At 32.9% G+C, this 18,339-nt stretch overlaps 1 protein-coding gene across 4 annotated transcripts in view; it reads left to right on the forward strand.

Annotated features, from left to right (window-relative positions):
- Window positions 1-18,339, forward strand: part of LOC127733915 (toxin CfTX-A-like) — a 105,978-nt gene that overhangs the window by 57,649 nt on the left and 29,990 nt on the right. The gene's annotated exons all lie outside the window — the stretch shown is intronic.

The following is an 18,339-nucleotide window of genomic DNA, read 5'->3' on the forward strand; positions in this document are numbered from 1 at the left end:
AATGAGCAAACACATACCGTGTAGTAAGCTGTAACAAATCCAAGGTATGTCCAAAATGTGCATCAATCCAAATCAAGCAGAAAACCGACCTTGATTTATGATAAACTCAATAAATGAAAATAGCTATGGAAGATAGAAACCCACAATAAACCAATGGGACAGCTAAATAAAAGATGTTGCAGCGTAAACATATTTGTGATTGCTTAACCCTCCCATAACCTTGAACAGTGGTGTAACAGCACCCCGAAAAAAAAACTTAATTTAGTTGGAAATGGTTTGACTCATCAAATCGATACTAAGCAAAAAAAAAAAAAAACTAACAGAGAGACAAAGGACACAATGTCCTGATCTAAAAGTGTTTGCAGTTACGGCAAGCTAGTTCTAAAGCTTCATATGAAATATTTATAAAATTTTCCCAAGATAAAATATCAATCAGTACACCTTAAATTGATTTAGTGTGAAGACGTCATGAGCAGTCCAAGAAAAGCATGACTTTGTACAATGTCAAAATATAAGTATCGACCGACTGTAGAATTATAAGTGTTCATAAATGGTTAGCAATTCATGCTTAATCATGTATAAACTATTAAAACACATCAATGTTAGTTCCGATATTTGGTATGTTCTCTACAAGGACGGTATTTAAAAATGGGAACAAATCAAAACAACAGCACTTAAAGCTTCGGTGACAATGCAAAGAACAGCAATTTGATAACAAAATAGGTGTGGAAAACAAGTAGATATTTGGAAATTGTATCATGCTTATTCTGAAAATTGCTGTATGGCAGAACGTAAGATATTGAGTGCATATGGTGTTGTTCGCTTGGTTTATTGGTGTCATGTTTTTTCTTCTTGTTGGTTGTCGGATGGTTTGCCATGCTTCTTTCGTCGTAAAGATTTTCTCGTTACTTGTCTTAGTTACATCTGACTAAGTTCAAAAAGATATACATTAACAGAATACAGAAGGAGTAAAGATTGTGTTTAATATTTGAGTTATCCAGAAGAAAATCTCAATCAAATATAAAAATAAGACGATTTTGATTTGGTATGACAGCAAATTAAACAACTCTCAACTACAGACCAAATGACGTAGAAGTTAGCAACCATAGGTCCGCAGCGTATTGATGTAATACTGTAGAAGAAAATAGTTCGCTTTTTGTATTGATAGGTCTCGTGGTTAAGATGCATACACAAAGGATATCTGCGAACAAGAGAACGGGAATACAACTTTTCAATAGCGGTGCTTTCCTAAAGATAAGATAAAGAACTTTCTTTTACAAGTAATACCAAGTACACTTGTGTTATAGTAGAGATGACCAGGATATTGACGAACGAACGTACGAAAGCGTAACTTGACGCATCGTACAAAACAGGAGCTGCTTTTTATACATAGAACATGAAAAACATAAATCTTAACATAAAAACGCTTGTTGAAGTTAAGGAATTCGCATCGTCTGCATTAAGTTTACATGAGATATTTCCTGTCTCTGTAGCTAACTCCTCACGTTGTATTGGTGATTAATAATGTAATGTTTTCTACAATATAAAAAGGTGTATTCGATAAACAAGACTCTGCTTTGAAAATGAGGTTCCAAAAGGGATTAAAATGCGTTACGGAGTTAATACAAGAGTGATAGCATAGATATTGACGCTTTTTATATAATTGATATGATTGATTATCAATTTCAAATCTGGTTTTTTTTTCTCACTTATTTTAGTTGGCTTATACCCACAGTACAGTCAAATAAGGCTGGATGCAGAGAACCTTTGCCCAAATTAAAAATAATGTGTAGCCAAAAGAGTTTTTTACGAATATTTTGTGAAAAAAAGTTGATACTTCAAAAGGCATTGAAGTTAAGTATATTGATATATTGATAATAAAAATAGAGTTGCAACTCGGCTATTGCATCTTTGATGCTCATTACGTTTTCTGATTGCAAACCGAAAACAACAACAGATACATGTATATGCTCAATTTATCCAACAGACCGCGTTAGATGAGTTGCATACTGTTAAGGGTCCAACTTTCTGAGTAAAAATGGATATAACTCTAGGGAAGTTGGACCAGATCATCCTATTCATGCGTACAGATCGATCTAAAGTACGTTTCACCTTGCAGAGTATCACATGTTGGTAAAATCTGATAATATAAGGAGAATATAATTTTGAAATTTTGATTTAAACATACTTACGGCAACTAATTTTGTGACATTTTTACAACTACTATGGCTTGTTCCCTACTCATGTGGAAATTTTGGGAAAAAGCTTAAGTTTTTGATAAGTACAAAATAACTTATTTGCCAGTGATTTCATGTTAACTGTTTTATACACTATATCAATAAGTATATCACTAGACGAAATCGTTTCTACATTCTAAAAGTTAATAAAAAAAAAAGACCTATAGGTTTATTATTGGGAGGACAGAAATACCCTTTTTCCCCACGTGAGCTCAGCAAAACAGAAAGGCAGTATATCAACATTCCGAAATAAAAAAAAAAGGTTGACGTACCTTCTTTTAAATAATATTGATTATCGATCATATCATTTGCCTTCTGGGTATTTCGTGAAGTCAATGAAACTTGAAATACTTAAATCTTTGAAACGTATTTCAACAATCGCCAAAAAAAAAGATTTCAGAGGATGCCATGAGTATGTGCATACTGGATAGGATTACACTTTATATACATGTAAGGCTTTAAAGTTGTCTTCGTGTGCGTTATTGATGGACCCTTGTGTAAATTTAAATCCCCTTTAAAAAAAGGATCGGCAGAATACCTGTAATGACTATATTACTATTCCCCAGTCACCCTTGACGGGGTGGGGGGAGGCTTTGAAACTTGAACTCCCAATAAAAATATTGAACAAACATAAGATCCGACAACAGTAATTCAGTAATCTTATAATTTATAAATAATTTCAAATCTTCAAAATCCTGCATAAATATTTGTTTGAGCATTGCGAAAGTCGTCGGTGCACTCGAATAATCCTATGTGTGATGTACATTTCATCATGCTTTCAACAATAATAATCACATTATGTCGTAGATATGTAACACTTGCGGATATTTTAAAACGTCTTTCAAATATATTATGAAAACCTTTTTACATCGGTATATTTTATGCGTTCCTGTCTATTATCATGATTACATGCCATCCAAATAATAACATCGTTAAGTTTAAAGTACGTTTTGTAAACATACAATTACCGCTCCGGTCCTATTACGTTCGTTCGTCGAGATACGTTCGTTCGTCAATATCCTGGTCATCTCTAGTAAAATTGTTCAAGCATATTAAACATATTAATATTTTTTTTTCAATTGAAAGGTCACATGACTTTAATCTCCTAAAGGTTGACTGGGGCTAATAATAATAGTCACCTTTATGGGTATCCTTTGGTTGTTTGTGATGTATAAATACCCAGTCACATGAAATATTTGCAACCAGACGTTCATTAATCAACAATTGATGAATCAATATAAATTAGCAACTATAGGTTTAGACTTGTTTATATATATAAACCTTCGGGTTTATATGATCCGTTCATCCTATTTTGACTCTTTCAAAATTCAAGAGTCTATCCTAAATTGAGGTAAATTATATGGCCTTCCAAATACCGTTTTGATTCCTAACATCACTGAAGAGACATTAATTGTCGAAATCCGGATATGGTGTACAAATGTTTGCACCTCATGTTTGCGGTATATCATCTTATCCGCAAGTTTATTATTTTTCTGTTTGATAATTAATTAATAATAAGATCTATTTTGTTCCATCTTGTGATCCGTTTATTTGGCAATCGCCAATGGCAGTCAGCAGGGTTTAAGAACATCAGTTGTTCGACCTGCTAGTCAAATGCGTTCTGTTAAAATATACTTTTTCACTCATTTGGTCTTTTGGAAAATGTTGGCCCGAGAACACAGTTATTTCGTAGTGCATTTCTTTTAGACAATAAATTCAAATTAAAAAAATCGCACCTGCTCTATCTCAAAACAATTTTTACAGTGTAGTGTACTACTATTGATACAAATAATATCAAAATTATAGAAATTTCTACCAGCTCTAACTCAAAATATTGACAATTCTGTGTTAAGGGGGTCTAAAATTCAGTTTGACAGCTTCAGACATTCTAATTTTTGACCTTTTTTAACTGGACCAAATCACTACTTAACATAAAGATTCAGCACCCAAATGTTTTTAACATGTAATTTCATCCCCTTACTTAATATTTCATGCATAAAATATCAAGAAATAAATTGGGAAAGTGTATAAAAAAAAAATGCAAGTTATACACTGTTCACACTAGGGACTATATTCGTAGACAACGAAAACCAAAGGACGATAACTGTGTCCTTGGACCTAATAGGATAGAAAGAATTGACCAATTTTAATAAAACTTTGCATGCCCTAAGCTTAGGAAATTATAAGATAGTTGGCCAAGTTTCATGGCCTTAGAATATATATTATAGAAACTAGGGCCATTTTAATATTGAAATTTGGATGTTTATTTTTGACGTTTCAATCAAATATTTTCAACTGTAAAGAATTTGGCCTATAAAATTTAAATATTGCTAAAATTTGCTTTTTAAATACTCTTGAATATAATATAATTTGTATTAAAAGCAGCGGAACACTCATTTGATTTATCAGATTTATTACAGCTATTCAAAAGTCAAATTTATATGAGCCTGTGCCTGAAAATAGAGATTTTCGAATTAAGGGAAGCCTTACATCAACATGCATTTTTTTCAACCAATTTGAAGTTTTTGAAGTTTTTTAACCATACATTATTTTTCCATATATAATAAATGTACTTTAAATGTAAAGAAAAGTGACAAAAAGCATACCACATGAGTATAAAATGGTCTTAGGCCAAGTAAGACTGAGAATTATTTAGAGTCGATTTAGGCCGTAGCCAATATTTACATATAAAAATGCACACAGAGGCTATAAGAAATGGAAATTTGTTACTTTTTGCTCATTTCTATGCTAAGATGTTATGATACAAGAAGTCTAATTGCAAAAGGACTCTTGAATTCAACTTTTTTTTGCAGACAGTATGGTCTGATGACCAGTTTTTCACTTTTCAATGGAAAACTTGCATGTAGTTTTAGTCTCAATTGGCATATATTTGAACCGTTTACTATCCTAAAGAAGAAAATTATGGTAGCATATGAAATGAATAGGGTGTACTGATCATTGCAGAGTGGTTTTTTTTACAGACTTAGTGAAATATTTGTGATGGACTACAGATTTTATGTACAAAGCTCTTCACATTTCACATACATCAAACAAGCCGTTTAACCAGGGACATAAATACAAATATTCTGCACATTTTTTCTGTAATAATCTACTTTTCTCTAGATACAGAGTTCACAAATGGTTAATCAAATTTGATTTAAGCATAGAAACACAAATATCAGGAAAATAAAAAGCTGTCAGATAGAAAGTCAGCATGGCTCTTAGGCATAAAATGGAAACTGCTTTAAAATGCCTATTTTAGCCATATAATGCCAAAATGGGACATTTTAACAGAATTTCTGTCAAACAAAGATGTAAATCCTTTACTTTTATTGAGTTTGACAAATTGAAACCAGCAAACCATTCAGGAAAGTTGCCAAAGTACAAAATCTACATTTACGGAATTCACCACTTAGGCCCGAGAACACAGTTATTTCGTAGTTCATTTCTTTTAGACAATAAATTCAAATTAAAAAAATCTCACCTGCTCTATCTCAAAATTTTTTTTACAGTGTAGTGTACTACTATTGATACAAAAAATATCAAAATAATAGAAACTTCTACCAGCTCTAACTCAAAATATTGACAATTCTGTGTTAAGGAGGGCTAAAATTCATTTTGACAGCTTCAGACATTCTAATTTTTGACCTTTTTTTAACCGGACCAAATCACTACTTAACATAAAGATTCAGCACCAAAAGTTTTTTAACATGTAATTTCATCCCCTTACTTAATATTTCATGCATAAAATATCAAGAAATAAATTGGGAAAGTGTATAAAAAAAAAATGCAAGTTATTCACTGTTCACACTAGGGACTATATTCGTAGACAACGAAAACCAAAGGACGATAACTGTGTCCTTGGACCTGTTGTTTGTGCTGTATTTAGACCCCTCTACCAAGAAATTTGTTTTGCATGCACACGTATAAAAATTGCGGTTTTTATCCAACGCAATCATAGGTTTGAACGTTGTTTTCAATTTAGACTTGTTTATATTTTTTATTTTGGGCTTGTATTATATTTGCCTTCGGGTTTATATGATCCGTTCATCCTATTTTGACTCTTTCAAAATTCAAGAGTCTATCCTAAATTGAGGTAAATTATATGGCCTTCCAAATACCGTTTCGATTCCAAACATCACTGAAGAGACATTAATTGTCGAAATCCGGATATGGTGTACAAATGTTTGCACCTCATGTTTGCGGTATATCATCTTTTCCGCAAGTTTATTATTTTCTGTTTGGTAACAAATTAATAATAAGATCTATTTTGTTCCATTTTGTGATCCGTTTATTTGGCAATCGCCAATGGCAGTCAGCAGGGTTTAAGCACATCAGTTGTTCGACCTGCTAGTCAAATGCGTTCTGTTAAAATATACTTTTTCACTCATTTGGTCTTTTGGAAAATGTTGTTTGTGCTGTATTTAGACCCCTCTACCAAGAAATTTGTTTTGCATGCACACGTATAAAAATTGCGGTTTTATCCAACGCAATCGTAGGTTTGAACGTTGATTTCAATTTAGACTTGTATATTATATATATAAACACTTCAAAACTACCAACAATTTTTGTTTTTGTTTTTTGTTTTATTTTTTAGTTTGCCACGCCAACTTTGGGCAAGTGAATATAAAACTACTCACTGTTACAAGTATTTTGCAACATAACTTATAATGTCGAAGTAATCCTATTGAATATTACATTGATATTTTTCGTCATTAGAATTTTGTTCATATCTATTCTATGCATAATTATTTTTTTTATAAAAAAGCTATTTGAAAATGTGTTTTAAAAAGTATGGTACTTGGCTTAGAGTGTATAGTAATTCATCAGATTGATAATTCAAATAATACAAATAGAGCAAACAAAGAGAATAAAGTCAACAGGAATATCATGAACTCCAAAACAGTTGGATACCAGATGTGTCGGTAGAGTTTTACTACTGGTGCATCAACCTTTCCAAAGTTATAAATGGTATCTGAAAATGGAAGAACAGCCAAAGGGTGCAACCAAAAGTGACAAGCCGATGAAAGACAGACAAAACCATGGCCAATAAAAAACAAAAACGAAATTTAAAACACAGCTTGAATGAACCAATCAATATTTAGTTTAAGAATTTGTCACGCGGTATTAACATATATTTCAACCATGTAATTCTACTTTAATTGGTCAACCGAAAAAGAATTTGCAATGAACTATACTAAACAAACACACTATAATGACAACGAATGGAATGATACAGTAGTGAAATTCGGTTAGCAGTCTTTAAACATCTATAACTGAAACAGTACAACTCGTTCCTTTTATTTAAATACACTGATGCATATATTACTGAAAAAACGTCGAGTAACTAAGACTGTGTGCAAAGCAAACTGGAAGAAATATAAACCAGTGATAGGCGTACTCGAAAACAATTTGTGACCGTACGTCATGAGAAAATTTTTGTCGTTTAAAATGCAGTCGTTATAGGTGTTCGTATAGTATTAATAGTGTACAGCTCTTGTCAAGAATCACTCACGACATACTATGCTTACTTTTACGGCAACTCGTTTGTGAAGTAAATTATTTTGACTGTATTTATCAACTTCGCTTCGATAGATAGCAAAGTTCGGAATTGACTATACGGCGTTTATACCCAATGATGAGCTGTAATCAAAATAATATCTATGATTTGAGAAGATAGAAGTCACATGATGAGTTTTTAGATATGATCTTCTACTGCTGTTACACCTACTTTAAGATACAACACAGCTTCAATATATGTATATTAAACTGTGAACAGTACAGATATTGAAATTAAACTTGACGCTTTTCGCTCTTCTTTATAGTTATGTACAAGAGTTGATCTCTTTTTAATTTTAGGATAACGGTTTAGTCATAGATATTTCATATCTTTTGGATAGTTTTGCAGTGTTATGTTAATTATAATAAAGCTGTTGTTGAAACCCCTAGCAATAACCTCACGAGACGAAGTCACTTAATGCTCCGCCTACTATCTAAAATAAGCATGGGCTTCTGAAACAGCGGAAATATCAGTTAGACAAGATTCTTCGACAGCGATGGATGTACATTTACATTAGTGTCGCATAACGTTACAGACGAATAAATGCTGAAGGAATTAGATGTTCTGGATATGCTGTGCAAAAAACAAAAACAGACATAAGCCGCATGTGTAGGACTGTAACGCTATAATAAAAATTCAGGGTAAGCATGAATTTCGTAGCTGCAAGAGACTACAGATTTTTGATATTTTTAAAGATATCTGCATAATCTAGAATCCCAGATTAAAGGGTTATTTTTATTTCATTTTATTTTATCAAAATGTTCAAAATGTTTTTAGATTTTAATTAATAATTCTGAGAAACTAGTTTCACTAGAATCTTTATGAGATTTTGAATGAATCATACCACGTTTTAATTTGTATCTAAAGCTCAAGTCGCACATTAATTAAAAAGGAATTCAAAATTTTCACGATTAAAATAACATGTTTCCTATAAATAGTCCTTAAAATTCAACCTTTATATAGAGTAACCAGACGCGAAATAATTCTAACGGCCCAACATTATTATTATTACTTAAGCAACCTCGTTAAATTCTTAATGTCAGCAGTGTATAACAAATAATTTTAAAACCTATAGCTGTACAATGGAGGCTATTGGAATACAATCAAAGTATACATCTCAATAACCGAAAATCAACTTATATCTTCCAGTATAATAAATACATGAATACATGGCTTAACACATGCATTTTATATATATTTTTTTAACTACTTTTTTTTGTTGTTCTTGGATCAAATTTTTGTGCATTTAAATGTATAAGACAACGGAGTTTGCGTACGTGGGTTCGATTCCCACCCTAGGCATTCATTTATATCGGCTGGTGCAAAGCGGGCAGTTTAGCTTAGTGGCCCCGCGCTGACTCTGTTGTTCTTATGTCAAAAAATTCAACCGGCAGCGGTCAGATCTTGCTTTCTTTCTTTTTTTCTTCGATGTCCAGATACAACAAAACCATGGTATAATTGTGAAAATTATAGATAGCCATGGTATAGTTTTCAGATATTGAGATTTATACTCTAGCTGCATTCCCTTAGACTCCTTTGTACAGCTATAGGTTAAATAAAAATTATTAATGAAAATCTTTAGTTATGGGTAGTAGAGACGGAGATATCATACGCATCTGGTGAGGTGTTTTTAATTAGTAAAGCTAATCATTTCTTATTCTAATTTTTAATTAAAAAAATATTATTTACAACTTAACAAACAGAACCCTGCGAAGTAGGAAATTTAAAATATCCTCCTGCACTGTTACAGATAAAAAATAATAGTAAAAAACAACAACAATTAAATCCCCCAGAAAACCGGAAAATCAGGAAATAACATATGTTCTTGCGTAATAATTCATTGTTACTCAATTCACTTATGTGAATTCTTATATTTTCTTTTTTTATAACGTTGAACAGTATAATATCCTCCTTCGTTTCATGGTAAATGTGCATTATTCATAAATTTGAAATTTGTCCTTATATCACTTCTATAGGTGAACATTTTTGTCTATTGACTTATGCCCGTATTTCTAATTTTATTTTTCCGGGTTTTATATATTATGTGCACTGCAATAGCAAAAAGATTTCTTGTCAGATTGTTCTATAAACGTGTTAAGTTTTGATATTTTTCAGCCAATTAAAAGTATAATTTTGCGTTCGATTAGACATTTTGTAAAATAAGTGTCGATGTTTTAAAGTGTTATTTGTCAGATGACGCGACATAACTCTGAACGATTCTGTTTGATTCCGGAAAAGTTTACCAGCAGCAAATTGCCAACAAAATTACCAAAACAGAAAGTCTTCATCAAGATGTCACTAGGGAAGAGCTATTAAAAATCAACGATATATTGTCCCCATTCCCACATGAGTTTCATATTAACCGAACAACATTCCATTCCATATGGTGAATAAAAAATGAGAACTAAGATCACAAAATCCTCCTATACCATTATTCGCACATACAGATCTATGTGGATTTCCACACCGAATGGAGGTCATAAAGGACATTTTTCCAAATGAGAAGGTATGATGAGGGTACTCTTTGCCACCTTTAATTTCGACAAAATATGATAAGTTTTACAACAAAATAACATCCACAGATTGTTTACAGGATTCTTGTCTGTAAGAAACCAGAATTAACTCTTTAATTCTGTCTTTCGTGTTTGTTTTTAATATGTCTTCAAACTTATGGTACACGTATTTAATGCAAAACTACAAAACTAAGCATCCCACGTTAGCTGCATTTGTAGAATTCATCTTATTGTAATAAGTATGTATAACCATAATCTTGGTCAAAAAGATATAATAATGGAAGTAGTATCATCCAAAGATCGGAACATGGCTGAAATATTTTAATGGTGTAAGGGTACTCATATTTTATTTTGTCAAAAACTATGTATAAAAAATTGTCAGGGTCAAAAATATCAATCTCGACATTGTTTATGACATCATGATCACATGACATCACCGTTAACATTTCTGCACTGAAGTGTCCAGAACATTCTATTATCTTATTCCGTTATTAATTAAGAAATAACAGGATTTTCAAAGGACTGGAGAATTTGACCTCAGGACGCTTAAACTTCTAAAGATTAAATTTAACTACATAAATTCAACAGGCCAATTCTTAGGATGAAGCTATTATAACAGGGAGGTCCTGGGAATAAAATCAACAACATCGAAGTCTACATTGTAACACCTTTGTAATTAATTAAACGTGCAAATTCACACGGACCTTATTCTGATATAAACATATAATGCAAACTTTTTTCGTTTGTGGTCTTGATTTAAATACTATGCTCTATTCTGGTGTTGGTTTATGTACTGTGCTCGTTGGTGAACTTGATATATATACCAGTACTTTGCACGGTTGTGGTCTTGATTTTTATACTATGTTCGTTGTTGGTTAGATTTATAAACTATTCTCGTTTGTGGTCTTGATTTTTATATTATGCTTGTTTGTGGTCTTGATTTATATAATGTGCTCATTCGATAGTCATGATTCATATTCTATGTTCGTTTGTGGTCTTGATTTATTTACTATACCGTTTGTGGTCTTGATCTGTATACTACAGTATGCTCGGTCGTGGTATTGATCTATATACCCTGTTAGTTGATAGTCTTGATGTATATACTATGCTCAATCGTGGTCTTGATTTCTAAAATATGTCCTTGTTTTGGGGGGTCTTGATTTATATCCCATGCTTGGTCGTGTCTTGTTTTAAATGCTTTGTTCGTTGGTGGATTTAATGTATATACTATTTTCTTTGGTGGTCTTGATTCATATACTATGCTCGGTCGTGGTCTAGATGTATATACTGTGCTCATTGGTAATCTTCGGCTAACATATAGTACGTTGTTCGGCTGTGCCTTTTTTATGTGCTGATTTAGGTTGTTTTATGTATTCGTTTTTATTCTGTAGTTAGTCACCACATCGGTGTTAACATGTATACTATTATATAGTCCTTTTTATAAATTTACTGTTTGCAAAAGTATGAATTATTCTAAATACCAAGGATTTTCTTATCCCAGGCATATAACCTAAGCCGTATTTGGCACAACTTTTTGGAACTTGTTTTGGCTTTCGGGCTTTTTTGATCTGAGCGTCACTGATGGGTCTTATGTAGACGAAACGCGCGTCTGGCGTATTAAATTATAAGCCTTGTATCTTTTGATAGCTATTATTTGTGTGTGTGTCTGTCCTGTATGTTCTCCCTTTTATTTGTATTGTAGTCCTGTTATGTAATCTTGTCATTTTAATGTTATATTTAACATTGCCATAAAAGCGGGAGGTTTGGCTAGCCACAAAACCAGGTTCAACTCACCATTTTTTCTTAAAATGTCCTGTACCAAGTCAGGAAAATGGCCATTGTTATATTATAGTTCGTTTCTGTGTGTGTGTTGCATTTAAGTGTTGAGTTTCTGTTGTGTCGTTGTTTTCTTCTTACATTTAATGTTTTTCCCTCAGTTTTAGTTTGTAACCCGGATTTGTTTTTTTCTCAATCGATTAATGAATTTCGAATAGCGGTATACTACTGTTACCTTTGTTTATATACTATGTTCGGTTGTGGTCTTTATTTATTAACTATGCTTGTATGTAGTCTTGATTTATATACTCCGCTCGTTTGATGTCTTGATTTATAAACTATGTTCGTTGACGGGCTTGATTTATATACTAAGCTCGTTAATAGTCTTGATTTATATACTATGCTCAGTCGTGGTCTTAATTTATATACTATTCTCGTTAATGGTCTTGGTTTATATACTATGCTCACTCGCAGCCTTGATTTATATGCTATGCTCGGTAATGGTCTTTATTTAAATACTATGCTCGTTAATGGTCTTGATTTATACACTATCCTCGGTAGTGATCTTGCTTTATATACTATGTTCGTTGATGGTCATGATTTATATACTATGCTCGTTAATTGTTTTGATGTATATACTATGCTCACTAGTTCCCTTCATTTATATAAAATGCTCGGTACTAGTCTTGATTTATATACTATGCTCTGTCGTAGTCTTGATTTATATACTCTGCACGTTAGTGATCTTGATTTGTATACTATGCTCGTTGGTGGTTTTGATTTATATACTATGCTCGGTCGTAGTCTTGATTTGTATACTATGTTCGTTAGTGATCTTGATTTATATACCATCCTCGATTGCGGTCTTGTTTTATGTACTATGCTCGGTCGTAGTGTTGATTTATATATTATGTTTGTTGTTGGCTAGATTCATAAACTATTCTCGTTTGTGGTGTTGATTTTTGATACTATGATCCTTGTTTGCTAGATTTATCAACTATTCTGGTTTGTGGTCTTGATTTTTATACTATGCTCGTTTGTGGTCTTGATTTATATAATATACTCATTCTGTAGTCATGATGTATATACTATGTTCGTCTGTGGTTTTGATCTATTTACTATACCGTTTGTGGTCTGGATCTGTATACTATGATCGGTCGTGGTCTTGATTTATATACTCTGTTAGTTGGTGGTCTTCATGATTATACTAGCTTCGATCGTGGTCTTGATTTCTTAACTATGCCCGTTTGTGGTCTTGATTTATATACCATGTTCGTTGTTGGTCTTGATTTATATAATATTCTCGGTCATGATCCCGATTTATTAACTATGATCGTTTGTGGTTTTGATTTATATACTCTGCTCGGAGGTGGTCATGATTTATATACTATTTTCGCTTGTCGTCTTGGCTGATATACTATTTTCGCTTGTCGTCTTGGCTGATATACTATGTTTGTTAATGGTCTTGATTTATATACTATGTACACTCGGAGTCTTTATTTATATGCTCTGCTCGTTTGTGGACTTGATTTATCTACCATGATCGTTCTTGGTTTTGATTTATATACTGTGCTCGGTCGTGCTTTTGATTTATATACTATGCTCATTGGTGGCTTAATTTATATACTTAGCTGGCGTATGGTCATGATTTATATATGGTGCTTCGTCGTGGTTTTGATTTATATACTGTGCTTGTTGATGATAATGATTTATATACTATGATTTTTGATGGTTATGATTTATATAATTAGTTCGGTCATAGTCTTGATTTATATACTATGCTCGGTCGTAGTCTTGATTTATATGCTATTCTCGGTGGTGGTCGTTGTTGTAATTTGTATACTATGTTTGTTGGTGGTCTTTATTTATATACTATGATTCGTCGTTGTTTTGAGTTATATACTATGATCGTTGGTGGTCATGATTAAATAAACGATGCTTTGTCGCGGTTTTGATTTATATACTATGATCGTTGTTGGTCATGATTTAATAAACTATGCTTTGTCGCGGTCTTGATTTATATAATGTACTCGGTTGCAGTCTTGATTTATATACTATGCTTGGTTGTGATTTTGATTTAAATACTGTGCTCGTTGGTAGTCTTGATTTGTGTATTATGCTAATTGGTGGTTTTGATCTTTATGCTGTGCTTGTTGCTGTTCTTGATTTATATACTGTGCTTTGCGTAGTCTTGATTTATATACTATGCACGGTCGTAGTCTTTCTTTAAATACCATGCTCGGTCGTAGTCTTTCTTAAAATACTATGCTTGTTCGTGTTCTTGATTTCTATACTTGCTCGTTGGTGGTCTTGATTTATACACTATGCTAGTTAATGGTCTTGATTTATATACTATGCTCACTCGTAGTCTTGATTTATATACTATGCTCGTTGGTAGTCATGATTTATATACTTTGCTCGGTTGTGGTCTTGATTTATATACTCTGCTCGTTGGTGGTCTATATTTGTATACTATGTTCCACAGTGGTCTCGATTTATGTTTACCGTGTGGGACGTGGATTTGATTTATATAATGAGCTTGTTGATGATAATGATTTATATATTATGCTCTTTGATGGTTATGATTGATATACTAAGTTTGGTCGTAGTCTTTATTTATAAACTATGCTCGGTCGTGGTTTAAATTTGTATACTAAGTGCGGTTCATGTCTTGATTTATATACCATCCTCGGTCGTGGTTTTGATTTAGATACTCTGCTCGTTGGTGGTCTTGATTTATATAGTATGCTCGGTCGTGGTCTTGACTTCTATGCTATGCTCTGTTGTGGTCTTGTTTTATATGATGTTATTGGTCGTTGTCTTGATTTATATACTGTGTTCGTTGGTGGTGTTGATTTATATACCATGTTCGTTGGTTGTCATGATTGATATACTGTGCTCGATCGTTGATTTAAATACTATGCTTGGTCGTAGTCTTGATTTATATACTGTGCTTTGTCGTGGTCTTGTTTTATATACAATGTGCGGTTGTAGCCATGATTTATATACAGTGCTCGTTGGTGGTCTTTATTTTTATACTGTGCTCGTTGGTGGTCTTAATTTATAAAATATTTTCGTTGGTCGTCATGATTTATATAATATGCTTGATCGAAGTCTTGATTTATATACTATGTTCGTTTTTGGTCTTGATGTATATAATGTGTTCGGTCGTAGTCTTGGAGAATATGCTATGATCGTTTGTGCTCTTGATTTATATGCTCTGTTCGTTGGTAGTCTTGAATAGTATATTATGTTCGATGATGGTCTTGATTTATATACTATGCTAGTTTGTGGTCTTGATTTATATACTATGCTCGCTGGTCGTCAATATTTATATATTATGCTCTGTCGTAATCTTGATTTATATATTTTCGTCGTTGGTGGTCTTGAGCTATATAGTATGCTCGTTGGTCGTCATGATTTATATACTATGCTCGGTCGTGGGCTTGATTTGTATATTATGTTCCATGGTGGTCTTGATTTATAGATCATGCTCGTTTGCAGTCTTGATTTATATACAATGCTCGTTTGAGGTTGTGATTCATATACTATGCTCGTTGGTGGCTTAATTTACATATCATGCTTGTTGATGTTCATGATTAATATACTGTGCTCGGACTTCGATTTGATTTGTATACTGTGCTTGTTGATAATAATGATTTATATATTATGCTTGTTGATGGTTTCGATTTATATACTGTGCACGTTGGTGGTCTTAAATTATATACTTTTCTACTTGGTGGTCATGATTTATATACTTTGCTCGTTGGTGGTCTTGATTTCTATGCTATGCTCTGTGGTGGTCTTTTTTTATATAATGTTCTTGGTCGTTGTCTTGATTTATATATTGAGTTCGTTGGTGGTGTTGATTTATTTACCATGTTCGTTGGTCGTCATGATTGATATACTGTGCTCGATCGTTGATTTATATACTATGCTTGGTCGTAGTCTTGATTTATATACTGTGCTTTGTCGAGGTCTTGTTTTATATACAATGCGCGGTTGTAGCCATGATTTATATACTGTGCTCGTTGGAGGTGTTGATTTATAAACTATGTTCGTTGTTCGTCATGATTGATATACTGTGCTCGATCGTTGATTTATATACTATGCTTGGTCGTAGTCTTGATTTATATACTGTGCTTTGTCGAGGTCTTGTTTTATATACAATGCGCGGTTGTAGCCATGATTTATATACTGTGCTCGTTGGGGGTCTTGATTTATAAACTATGTTCGTTGGTCGTCATGATTGATATACTGTGCTCGATCGTTGATTTATATACTATGCTCGGTCGTTGTCTTGATTTATATACTGTGCTTTGTCGAGGTCTTGTTTTGTAAACAATGCGCGGTTGTAGCCATGATTTATATACTGTGTTCGTTGGTGGTGTTGATTTATTTACCATGTTCGTTGGTCGTCATGATTTATATATTGTGCTCGATCGTTGATTTATTTACCATGCTCGGTCGTAGTCTTGATGAATATACTGTGCTTTGTCGAGGTCTTGTTTTATATACTATGCTCGGTCGTAGCCATGATTTATATGCTGTGCTCGTTGGTGGTCTTCATTTATATACTGTGCTCGTTGGTGGTCTTAATTTATAAACTATGTTCGTTGGTCGTCATAATTTATATAATATGCTAGATCGAAGTCTTGATTTATATACTATGTGCGTTATTGGTCTTGATTTATATAATGTGTTCGGTCGTAGTCTTGAATAATATGCTATGGTCGATCGTGGTCTTGATTTATATTTTTTGCTCTTTGGTGGTTTTGATTTATACACTATGCTCGGTCGTGGTCTTGATTTATTTACTATGCTCGTTGGTGGCTATGATTTACATACTATTGTCGGTCGATTGATTTAGATACTAACCTGGGTGGAGGTCATCCGTTTTATACTTAGCTCGGTTGTTGTCTTGATTTATTTACCATGCTCGGTCTTGGTCTTCTACATACAGGGTTACCAAGGGTTTCTTAACGCCTTAAGAGCCAATCCGCTAGAAAACCATGCAATATTCAGAAAATCGTCCAAATCGACAATCACAACTTGACAAATTTTTATACATCATCTTAATCCTTGACATAAAATAAAAGAATTTGACCACTTAATTTTTCCCAGAATCGTATCTATTTTTAGTAACAGCCTCATTGGCATAATTCTGTAAATTCATAATGAAACCAAGGAAAAATCCAACTTTTTTATGCCTTTTAAGAATGACCCAGAAGCATATTAAATGGGGTAGTTGAGTCTTTAGAGTAATGTCAGCTGAAACTCATCCATTTTACTATGTTATGATCAATACAAATGAAAATTTAAACGATTTGGCACATTGCCAGGAGCAGGGACACAAAGGCGGGGTTTTTCATACATGAATTTACGTGGTTTTCATTCGTGTCTATCTTGCAAGACCCATTCCGGATTTGTTTGCAACTTATATCGGTTTTAACTATGGGGTATGTTTTATATCAAAACAAAATATTAAGCTTGGCAAATGACTATTATATGTTAATTTATGCCTTGGAAGAATAGTGATCTTAGTCCAAAATTGACACATTTTGATTTTGATTTTAATTAAATTCTAAACACAATTGGTACTAAAATGGCTCATAAAATCATTCGAACAAGTAAAATCAATTTGTCTGAAAAATGAAACAAGACGTATTTGTACTGCAAGTCCAAAAATCAATAAATTGTCTGAAACCAGGGAGTCCATCTTTTATGCTCTTCCATTGACTTAGCTCCCTTGGGTAAGATCTCAAACATGTCAGCTCCCAGTGATGGTTTGGCAGACAAATGTTTACAGTGAAGTTTGTGACTTTAATAATCTAGGATGAGCATGTGGGCTATCCCAGCCTTATACATCTACATATTACAAACTATTTAAGATATCTGAATGCACTAAAGACCAAAATAGCATTTCCAAAAAAAATAATTAGTAATTACTGCAAAGAAATTTGACAATCATGACAATAATTTAGTGAATAAACATGATAAATATTGATTGGAAAAATAAGTCCATGAACAGCAAAAAGTGTTTTTAGATTTCAACGAGCAAAACAAAAGTATTCTAAATCATTCTTCGTAAAAAAAAAAAGGTGAGCGAGTGGAACCACCTTGCTCGCACCAGAATTGAGATTGAGAGTGTCAAAACTGCTGTGGCGCACCATCAATAAATCAACGACACTCTCTCTACCGTGGTATTGAAACCAGCATTTGTAACCAAACATATTCATACAGATACAGACTA

The sequence above is a fragment of the Mytilus californianus genome, unplaced genomic scaffold (assembly GCF_021869535.1).
Source record: "Mytilus californianus isolate M0D057914Y unplaced genomic scaffold, xbMytCali1.0.p SCAF_3, whole genome shotgun sequence".
In the NCBI taxonomy this organism is placed as follows: Eukaryota; Metazoa; Mollusca; class Bivalvia; order Mytilida; family Mytilidae; genus Mytilus; species Mytilus californianus.